Source organism: Bos indicus, chromosome 12, assembly GCF_029378745.1.
Source record: "Bos indicus isolate NIAB-ARS_2022 breed Sahiwal x Tharparkar chromosome 12, NIAB-ARS_B.indTharparkar_mat_pri_1.0, whole genome shotgun sequence".
NCBI lineage: Eukaryota > Metazoa > Chordata > Mammalia > Artiodactyla > Bovidae > Bos > Bos indicus.
Window position 1 is genome coordinate 11,577,870 of NC_091771.1, and position 11,867 is coordinate 11,589,736.

Sequence of the window (11,867 nt, forward strand, 5' to 3'; positions counted from 1 at the left end):
GGTCTCTTTGGCCTCCTTTAATCTAAAACATTTTCACAGCTTTCCTTTGCATTTTAAGACATTGATGTTTTTGAAGAATACAGTCCCTTTATCCTTTTTTTTTTTTTTTTTTTTTTAAGTAGACCATTTCTCAATTGGGGTTTGTTTGCTGTTTTCTCATGGTTAGATCCAGGTTATTTATACTCTGCCGGAATTTGACCTAGGTTGGGTAGTATCCTGCTCAGAGTATCACATGTGGACGCGCACACTGTCCCTCACTGGTGATGTTAGTGCTGAGCACTTTGTTAAGTTGCAGTCTAATCTCTCCACTGCAGAATGACTGTTTTCTCTTTCCTTTTTATTGTAACTAACACACAATTTGTGGGGAGACACACTAAAACCGTGTAAATATCCTATTCCTTATCAAGATCTCCTTTAATATTCATTGATGATTCTTGCCTCTTCCAATCTTTACTAAAGTGTTAGTAGCTCAGTTGTGTCTGACTCTTTGTGACCCCATGGACTGTAGCCCGCGAGGCTCCTCTGTCCGTGGGATTTCCCAGGCAAGAATACTGAAGTGGGTTACCAGGCCCTTCTCCAGGGGATCTTCCTGACCCAGGGATTAAATCCAGATCTCCTGCATTGCAGGTAGATTCTTTACCATTTGAGCCACCAGGGAACCTTTACTAGGATGACTGGAAAATGATGCTTTTTCCATCTCCAGCGCCCCCTCCAGGTTGACCAGCCCACCCTTGACATTCTGCTGTAAGAGCCCTCCTCCACCATCCATCGCTCCCTTCTCTTCTCTCCTCCCTTCCTCCCTCTTCCTTCCTTTGACTTTATTATTTTGAGAACAGTTTCACGTTCATAGCAAAATTGAAAGGAAGATACAGAATGCCCATATACGTCTTATTCCCTTGGAAAATGGCTTCTCTGGAAAAATGTCTATTCAGATCCTCTGCCCCAGATGGAATTGCTTGTTTTTCTCCCTACAGAGCTGCGTGAGTTCTACACACTTCAGATATTATCCTCTTATCAGATACAAGATTTGCAAACATTCTCTCCCATTCAGTGAGTCGCTTTTCATTTTATGGATGAGGAATTCTTACTGGCAAAATGATACATGCAAAGCTCAATACAGTCTGCTGTTTTTTTCTGGCCGTGGTTATTCATTTCATTATCATGATGAATATAATTTCACTGTATGCATGTGTGCTAAGTCACTTCAGTCGTGTCTGACTCTTTGCGACCCCATGGATTGTAGCCCGCCTTCTCCTCTGTCCGTGGGATTCTCCAGGCAAGAACGCTGGAGGGGGCTGCCGTGCCCTAGGAGGTTCAAAGTGATCAACTCCAGAGTCCAGTACAGCAGGTTTGCCACCGCAGGCGTATTCCCCAGTTTTCACCTCGGGGCCTCCTCACTCTCAAGCTGAAGGGACAGCTGGCAGGTGTGGCTGAGAACACGGCTCAGAGATGACCAGCAGGATGGCTGGTTTCTCCTCAGGCAGCCTTCCATCCAACACAGCTCAGTTCCCCCAAAGCCAGGCTGGTTGATGACTCACAGTCGCTGTGGCCATGCCCACCTGGCCGTGGTGACCCCGCAGTCAATCGGTGATGCTGCCATGCTTGTCTGCTTTTAGTTTCAGACTCATTGCCTTATTGTGGCCATTGGGCTGGTCCTCTCCCACGGTCCAGAGACCAGATGCGTTGGTGGCCTCTCCACGTCCACACGGCTGCCACCAGCGTCTCCCAACCTCAGACAAGCATGAGATGCTGCCCCCTGGGCTGACCATGGGCTGGGTGGCACTGATGTCTTGGCTGCACTCTCTAAGGAGAGTAACAATCCTAAATGATATTTTGACGTGGCCTGGAGTAACTGAGCCAGCCTCATAAAAACTCCAATACCAGATGCGTGGCGCAGGTGGGATGGAGGACGTTCGGCCATGTGCCTTGGCTCCATGTTGGTTCAGTTCTGAGTTACACCTGTGACTTCAGGTGGGTCAGCCCAAGCTCATTATTCCTGTCAAGCTCATTATCCCTCAGGGGCCGCCCACTCCCGGAAAGAGCCCTGCTTTTCTGGAGTGTGATCGCTTTACAGTGTTGCGCTGGTTCAGCTGTACGCTGAAGCGAATCAGCTATACGTGTACATATGTCGTCTCCCTCGTGGGCCTCCCTCCCACCCCGCATTCCCACTCCCTCATTCGTCCTCACTGGAGCTCTTCACAATGACCCTCAGAGTCAAGGGGATCACATTTGTAGTCTGCTGGCATGATTCAAACTAGCCAGACCTCAGCTGTCATCCCGCTCTGCCTTGCTTTCCCTGTGGAAACCCCAATAAAGGCCACAACCTAAGCTCTTCCTTCACCCTATTTTCTGCCTCCTGACTGCACGGCTGCATCCGATGACCTCCCTCTCTGGGGCTCATGAATACAGTAAACTTTGTTTCCCTGAGCTGCTTCCGCATTCTGTCTTGTGACCACACCTGACTGCCTGTTGCCTGAAGGAACACAGAACAGGACTTCCCCAGTGGTCCAGGGGATAAGAATCCATCTGCCAATGAGGGGACACAGGTTTGATACCTGGTCCGGGAAGATCCCACTTGCTGAGGCGCAACTAAGTCCCTGGACCACAGCTACTGGAGCCTCAACTACCGAGTCCATGTGCCTCAACCACTGAGGCCCGAGGCCCAGAGCCTGTGCTCTGCAGCCACAGAAGCCACAAGAAGCGGCCTGCATACCACAGCTAGAGTAGCCCTTGCTCACTGCAACTAGAGAAAGTCCTAGAGCATCCACAAAGACCCAGTGCAGCCAAAATAAATAAGTTAAAAAAACAAAAATACCCCACCCAAGGTATATATTAACATTAAAAAAAAGAACCGAGAACAAAGAGGCTGAAGAACATTTCTTCATGGTTGGCCTTGGGCCATACCTCTTCTCCAGAGGGGTCCCTTTCTCTCTCTCTCCCCACCCCACCCAAGGTGCTGGGGGGCCCACCCACGGCCGGTGTACTAATCTAGGCCACGATTCCCACCCTATAGCCCAGGAGGGGGACGGTGGTCACGTCATCACAGTGAAGATGGAGCGGGCCACCGTGTTCTTTCTCCCAGATGTGAATCTTTCTTGGCACAACTTTGGCATAAGAGAATTTTAATGTGTCCCCCTGCCCATCAGAGGTGAGACTTTAGAAGGAAAACTTGAGCAAGGACAGAAAACCCAGCCTGCCCCAGTGTAGTTTTCGCCTGAAAGTGAAGGCCTGTTGAATGAGCACTTGCTTGTCTGTTGGCTGTTAACTGGGTTTCAGGGTGTGTGTGTGTGTGTGCCCATAAGAGAGGGAGAGGGAGGGGAAGAGGGGACACATACACTTTCCACACATATGGCATTGCCGTTAAAGTCAGGCAGTCAGGACCTGCCTGGGTTCTGTTCTACAGAAGGTGGCTCTGATTCCCCTCCAACTGTGCCCTGCCCCATGGGAGGCAAGACTGGAGGGTAAGGAGGCTTGAGCCTTGAAAACCACGCTTGCCCTTCTAGGCCACATTCCAGAGGGTTGGGGCCCTGAGATACCCTGCCGGGTCGGCCTGAGCCTGCTTCCAAAACTTGCCTTGGCCTCCTTCTTGGGCTCTGGTTTTCCTGGGTCAGTTACCTGAGACGGCAGCTCATTATGGTGCCCACCCTGGATGCTTGGAGTGACCGAGGGTGGCTGCTCTGGGGAGCAAGGGGAACGTGTGAGGACAGAACCAGGGAGAGGGCTGAAGAGGCTGAGGACTGGGGCTCCTCCCGTACCTCCTCGCCAGGCCCTGCAAGGGGTGGAGGGAGACCTGCACGTTTGCCTCCAGCTGGCCCGGGCCTCTCCAGAGCAGCGGGCGACTCGGGGGGAGCCCAGACACTGGGGTATGTTTCCACTGGATTTTCTCACTATTGAGCAATTCCTCCTGCTCACTGAGACCGCGCGTCCCAGCACTTGGATTCTAAGGCGGTTTGTGGGGATGACTCACATGGGGCCTCATCATGGAGAAAGCCATGGTTTATGGTTTGGTTTTGCCTGTCGAGCAAGGCGGGAGATGATGAGAAACAGAGAAAAGTTCCCACCAGCGTCTGGGAAGATGCTCAGCCTTTCTCTGGGCCTCATCTGGAAGTGGGGGAGGGGCAGCGCCCCCAGCCACAGGTTCTCAGGTACCCCCTGACTCTCCACAGGGATAGGCGGGGTGTCTGGGGGACTGGCCACCCTGGCAGCACCCCCACCCAACCCCTGTCCTGGCCCCTTCCAGCTGTCGACCTCAGATCATATGTTGGACTTTGTTTGGGGGTTCTTTCCCTGGATTACTGATCTTTTGAGATGTTGAGTCTCTGTCACCTATTTTCACTGGTCTAATAAGCACAACCAATTGATGACCTTCTCTGGGGGTTAAACGGGGCTTCTGTTCAATACTCACTCTGCCCCAGCACACCCAAGTCACACTCCTCTCGCAGGTGGGGCAGACGCTCGGGCGGGGACCCATCTGCATCGAACCAAAAGGTCCTCTGACTCAGGCCCCGCCCCTCCTGCCTGGTCCCACCCAGGAGCAGCTCTTGGGTCTCCCAACTCCCAACATTTGATCTGTGACATCAAGTGTCTTAATCATCTTTACCCAGCTGGTGAGAAGGATCCAGAGTCAGGCTGTTTGACTCTGGGTCCAAGCTCTTCCCCCCTTTTCTCTAAACCTGTATGAATGCCACAGTCCTTCCTGCCTGAGTCACTTTTGGAAGCATCTGGTCTTTCTGGTAACCAAAGTCTGACTTTCTGGATCCTTGGGACCCTGCCCGGCAGGATGGGCTGAGAGCAGTGGTCCCCAAACTTTTGGGGAGGAGGGGGATGTTTTGGGGATGATTCAAGCTCATTACATTTATTGTGCACTTTATTTCTATTATTATTCCATCAGCTCCACCTCAGATCATCAGGCATTAGATTCTGGAGTTTGGGGAGGCTTAGAGGACCTTCAGAGAAGGCAATGGCACCCCACTCCAGTACTCTTGCCTGGAAAATCCCATGGGCGGAGGAGCCTGGTAGGCTGCAGTCCATGGGGTCTCGAAGAGTCCGACACGACTGAGCGACTTCCCTTTCACTTTTCACTTTCATGCACTGGAGAAGGCAATGGCAATCCACTCCAGTGTTCTTGCCTGGAGAATCCCAGGAACAGGGGAGCCTGGTGGGCTGCCGTCTATGGGGTCGCACAGAGTCGGACACGACTGAAGCGACTTAGCAGCAGCAGCAGAGGACCTTACTGTGTCTGAGTCAGTGGGGAGAGTAGAAACTGAGTCAGTAGTGTTTGCCTGTCCTGAAGGCCTGACTTAAACTCCTGAGAGGACCAGCCCTTGATCTTGCAGAACAGGCCAGGGCTCTGCAAACAGCCCGACTCCTAGAGTGGCTCCCAAGTCTCCACCATGGGCTCCTGACTGGCTCCTGGGGCCTCTGCAAGCTGAGGGCTGCCTCAGTGGGAGCCGGGTTTGGGCATTTCGGATGCTGTCACTTCAGCTCTACCACTGACCACCTGTGTGGCCTTGGCCAGGTTCCTTAATCCTCTCTGGAAAAGTAGAAATCGGGAGGATTAAGTGAGCTTGTGTTTGCCCAGCACATCATGAGTTCTTAATAACTAGTGGTCATCATTGTTGTTGCTAGCACTTGCTCATCCCTTTTTGTTATCTGTTTACTTTCTGTCTTCCTCAGCAGCTCCTAGGCCACATCTGTCCCGTTTTCTTCTCTGACCCCCAGAGACTGGCCATCGATAAGTATTGATGGCCATGAATGAATGCATGACTGACTTCAGTGAATGAATGAACTTGTTGTCATGAAAGTCTTGAAATGCCTTGAATGTTCTGGGAAAAGAGACTCTTCCTAATGAATGAATGCATGACCAATTCAATGAATGAATGGACTTGTTGTCATGAAGATTAGACGAGTAGTCTTGAAAGTTCCAGAAACAGAGACTCTTCCTCTAGGGAGGGATGGGACAGCTGTCAGCAGCTTGGGGTGAGGAGGCCCCGGGTGGGCGGAGGCCCTGGTTTGAACCCTGGAGCCCGGTGGGAGGGAGGGCTTAGGCTATGCTGTGGCAAAGCCTCCTGTTCTTTCCAGAACCAGCTGTGACCACTTCGGTGGGCAGCTCGCTCCTGACCTCTGGGTGCTGTTTCTGTGTGGGCCTTCAAGGAGAGCAGGGCCCACTATGCCTCTGGCAACCTTTGAGAGGAGCTGCCCGCCTGGTCTGAGCAGCACATGATGGTCCACAGAGAAAAGACCATCTATTTTCTGTTAATGTGAACTCTCACATTTACGGTTCTGCCAAGCTGAAAATAACAATAACATACTCTGCTCTCCATAGCCCTGTCCCCTCGTGAAGGGAGAGGAGAAAAAGGTCCAGCCCAGCCCAGGAAACAAAGTCTCCTCTGTTGGCAGTGTGGGCTTCTTCTCCAGTCCCCAGGCCCCCCGCCGTGGCACTGGAGTGAGCTGGGCCCAGCAAGCGGGGCTTTGTGGATAGTCTGGGAGAGCCCCCGAGGCCGGACTTGCTTCCCACGTGGGAGTGGGGCGGCCACGGGCCCTGCTGGGGCACCTACCAAGGTGCTGGGGGGCCTTGGAGGTCTGAACATATCCCCCGTGCTCGTGGGTCAGCGCTCCGCATCCCCACCCAGGTGCCCCATGAGCCCCGGTCAAGGGCACACAGAGTTCCGAAGCCCAACGTGTTCCCAGAAGCCCCATCCTTTGAACAGTCTTCCTTTTCACTGCCCTGCTTGAAAACAGAGAAAGTTCAAACCTCCATCTTCTGTCTTAAGGAGATTCCTGCTGTGACTCGGTCTCTGACGTGGGTCTTTTCTTCCCCCGTCCTGGGTGGGGTCTGGGCTGGAGCCTCAGAGCAGAGAGGCGGACATGCTGGGGGCGGGTTGGCCGTGCCGCTGGGAGAAGGCCTTCCTGCCGCCTCCACCCCGCGGGGCTCTGGGGACAGGCCCGGGGTGCTGAGAGAGGCTTGGTCTCAGGCACAGACCGTGAGGCGGGTTGGCCTCCGAGCTGATGGGGATCACCGGCCGGGCCTCCCTGCCTCCCGGCAGCAGCCACAGACACTCACAGCCCCTGTTTTGTTTCTTCCTCAGACCGGTCTGTTCTCAATTACTCTGCGGCCCTGCTCTCTGCTTTCTACAGCTCATTTGTGAAGGAACATTTGCCCTGGAACTGGGGACATGTGGGCGTCCAACACCTTCACTCTAGAAGGCTCTGTGGCCTTGAAGGTATGAAGGCCACCCCCAACATCCTGGAACCCCCAGCCTGGAACTTCCCGCTCACTCTGGCTTCCTCAGGAAACCAGGACTTTCCCCAGTGGGGCCCTCAGCTCAGATTTTCCTTTCTTTAAGTTTTCAAATTTTTCTTGCCTTAATTTTTTTCAAATTCTTAATTTGAAAAATTAAGGCTTCTCACAGAGGCTTCTACAGAGGCTTCTCACAGGGCCTCTGTAGCACCTGGAGCTTCGTTTTGACAGGAGCCCAGTGTTCTGGAATCGTTGCTGTAAGTGGGTATGGAAATTACCATGGGGAGCAGCCCCTCAGGGCGTGAGGCGCTGGGCACTGGGCAAATGAGTGCGATGGACCTGCCGGAGGGGTGTTTCCTTTCTTTTTTTTTTTTAATTAATTAATTTATTTTAATTGGAGGCTAATTACTTTACAATATTGTGGTGGGTTTTGCCGTACATTGACATGAATCCACCACGAGTGTACATGTGTCCCCGTCCTGAACCCCGTCCCACCTCCCTCCCCATCCCGTCCCTCTGGGTCATCCCAATGCACCAGCCCTGAGCGCCCTGTCTCATGCATCGAACCTGGACTGTGCTTCTACAGTCACTCAGGCTCGCCCGCTTTGGCCTGACCATCGTTAACCCGGGGACTTTCTCTGGGCGCCAGTGTCTGTGGGCTCATGTGAGACATTTGCACTTTCTGATGGTGGATTGGAGTGAAAACATAATCAACTGAAATCAGCAGCAGAAGTGAGACACAAGTAAGACTGGAAACTCCAGGAAGTGCTCAATTTTCACCCAGATATAAATCATCCCACAGCAATGAGAACATCCTGAAGGGTGTTTTGCCTCTTTGAGGAATGAAGAAAAAAAAAGGGGGGAAAGAAAGTGATTGGTATCCCAGTCAAGGCCTGTAAAAACTGACCTCAGTTCTCAGAGAGTGCATGGGAAAAATGTCACGACATATCGCTGATATGTAGAATCAAAAAAAAAAAAAAGTACTAATGAACTTACTTACAAAACAGAAGTAGAGGCATGGATGTGGAAAACAAACTTATGGTCACCGGGGGGTAAGTGGGGAGAAGAATAAATTGGGAGATTGGGATTGACATATACACACTACTATATATAAAGAATCAATAAATAACTAACAAGAACCTGCTGTATAGTACAGAGAATGCCACTAAATACTCGGTGATGGCCTATATGGGAAAAGGATCTAAAAAGGAAAGAGTAAATATACACGTATGTATGACTGACTGGGGGGTTTCTGTGGCGGTTCAGACAGTAAAGAATCTGCCTGCAGAGCAGGAGATCCGGGTTCGATCTCTGGGTCGGGAAGATCCCCTGGAGAAGGAAATGGCAACCCTCTCCAGTATTCTTGCCTAGAAAATTCCATGGACAGAGGAGCCTGGTGGGCTACAGTCCATGGGGTCCCAAAGAGTTGGACACGACTGAGCGATTAACACATGCACATGATTGATTCACTTTGCTGCATACCTGAAATGAACACACCATTGTAAATCAGCTATACTCCAACAAAATTTTTTTAAAAAACAAAGAAGTGTCATGACATGTAGACTTATTCTTATCCTTAACCCAGAACAAACTCTTATTGTTTAACTGTAAAAATAAAATTTGAAAACTTAAGGAAAAAAATTTACACAGAATCCAATCATTCAACATACCACAGTTATTTGCTTTGATGGCTTAGTTTTTATTTACTTGAGCCACTTCTGGTTTAAATTTGAACTCTTAATAACAATTATGATTGCAAAACTATTGGAAAATTTGATCAAAACCCCAAAATAGACAAACTTGAGGTTTTTGAAGAGAATTTCCCCAATTAGTCCCTCGTTTCTAATTTATACAAGTAATGTCTTTCAGAAGGAATTTAAGACAAATGAGAAAAATAAATAAAGATACTGATAGTTGAGTATCCACTATTGTATCGATTGTGTGTGCTCACTCAGTAAGTCCCGTCTGACTCTATGTGACCCCATGGACTGCAGCCCGTCAGGCTCCTTTGTTCATGGAATTCTCTAGGCAAGAATATTGGAGTGGGTTGCCATTTCCTTCTCCAGGGGATCGTCCCTACTCAAGGATTGAACCCTCGTCTCCTGCATTGGCAAGTGGATTCCTTACCACTGTGCCATCTTCGGGGGAGGTATAGATCAGGGGCTGTCAACCTCAGAGCAGTTTTGCTTCCCAGGGGATAGTTGCCAATGTTTGCAGATGGTTGCGGTTGTCACAACTTGGAGGAGAAAAGCTTCTGCCAGCACTCAAGGGTGTAGATGTTAGGGGTGCTACTCACTGCCCTACAATTCTTAGACTGACCCCCTCCTCTCTTCCCCCAAAATGAACCAGTTCAAAATTCAATAGAACTGAGGTTGAGCAACTCTGGTATGGAAACGATTAAGTGATACAGAGACGCATAAGGCACAGTTACTGTTTTTTAGAAAGTCACAAGCTAAATAATTTTCAAAATGCCACCTAATGGAAACAGCCCTGGATCTTCCACACCTCTCTTCCCTGATTTGGCTCGGGTTTCAGATTTATGGAAAAGACAGGAGTCCTGCCATGCTCCTGGGCTAGGCCTTCTGGGTGGGGCTGGAGTGGGCAGGACGAGGGTCGTGGGGGTGGAGAGGCTGCGGCCCTCGCGCTGGGTGGCTACCTTCTGGAATCTCACGCTGCTCGTGGGTGATGGTGGACAAGTAGATTCACTTTTACCTCAGGTTGTCTACTGCTTTGAGATCACCCAAGACTGCCTGGGCCTCCAAGGTAGAGGGACGTGACATGGGGGAGACTTGGCAAGTCCAGTCAGCTCTGGGAGTCTCTGCGGGTCTCACTGTCCTCTGGCTCCCGGCCCCCTTGGGTCCCATCCCAGCGCCCAGAGCTGAGAGGAACTAACACCCAGGACCACATTCCACAGGTGGGCCTTGCCTGGCATTCTGGGTAGGGCCTGGCCCAGATGAGATGTCTCAAAGCCTACGAACTATGGTTTTGTGGTTACAGGGAATAGTCCTTGCTTCTAGAGATAAATGCTGAAATATTTAGAGATGAAATGCTGTGATGTCTGGAATTCGCTTCAGAGTTTGGAAGGTGGGTGTTGGGTGAGCGGGTGAGGTGACAGAAAACAAGATTTGCAGCGAGTCCCAGGGACGCGTCCCAAGGATGATGTGTGGGCGTTTATTGTACTCATTTTTCCTTAGCTTTACTGAAGTATCACTGACAAATAAAAATAGCATATATTTAAGGTGTACAACATAGTCTTCAGATATACATTGTAAAGGGCTTCCCTGGTGGCTCAGATGGCAAAGAATCTCTCTGCAACGCAGGAGACCTGGGTTCGATCCCTGGGTCAGGAAGATCCCCTGGAGAAGGGAATGGCAACCCATTCCAGTATTCTTGCCTGGAGAATTCTATGGACATAGGAGCCTGACAGGCTACAGTCTATGGGGTCGACATAAATTGTCAAATGCTTACCACAATAGCTTATTCACATATTCATTACCTTACATGATTACCGTTTGTGTGTGTGTGTTGAGAACATTTAGGAACTACTCCTTTTCCACTTATGTTTATGTTTGGAATTTTCCATAAAACATCCATAAGCCACGCTTGGTCCTCAAAGCAGAGCAGGGCATGGTGCAAGTACCAAGTCAAGCATAGGGACCTCCTAGTTCCCTTTTGGGGAGTGTTACTTGATTTCGTTTCTGAGTGCAGGCCCAGGTGCAGGATGAGAGTTTTCAGCATCCTCCTGGGTATCTGGAAGTCTGGGGCTCCTGTCAGGTGGGTGGGTAGGGTGAGCTGGTGGGAGGGAACGGGGAGGAGGTTCTCGGATGAGCCGGGGAGGAGGAGAAGGAGGGTGGGTCCGCCAGGGGCCCACCCCTTAGAGCTGCCCTGGAGCAGGAGGCTGTGGAGCAGACCGAGGAGGCTGAGTCTGGGATCAGGGCTGGGAGGACCCTGCCCTGACCTGGAGGCTGGCCCTGGGGGGAGAGAAAATGCAGTGCGGGATGAAGGGGAGTGAGGGGCAAGGATGGATGGTGATTCTGAGGGTCTGAGCTGGAGCGGGACTCAGGTGGGTGGATGAGGGCAGAAGGGGAGCAGAAGGTTTGCTAGTTGTTTCCATCTGTCCGCTACAACCACTGTTTCATGGCTCTCTGTCCTAGCCCAGGGGCCTCTGCACTTACTCACCATTTGGCACAGGGAAAGTCTGAGGAGAACTGCAGAAGGGTGTGTACCCAAGGGACTCTGTAGATGGGGTAAGAGAGAAGGTAGGGGGATTTGACTGTGGGGTCTGTCGTTTAGGTGGGGCAGCAGGGGGACTTTTGCAGAGTCATCAACCACTGCAGAATAAACCATCCCAGGACTTGAGTTAAAACAGCAAGCCTGTGGGTCTGTTTGCCTGGGCTCAGCTGGGCGGTTCTTGTGCTGGTCTCACCTGGGGTCTCTCACGCAGTTGTGATAAGATGATGCCTGGAGGTGGAGTCACCGAGGGTCTCCTGGGGCCTGAGGACAGGTGGCCTCTCCTTGTCACCTCAAGACTCCCACTTCCCACATGGCTTCCCTGCACCATGTCTCCATGTGGACTTGCTGCAGAGAAGCCAGCCTTTCTGCATGAAGACTCAGGGCTGCCCAGAGT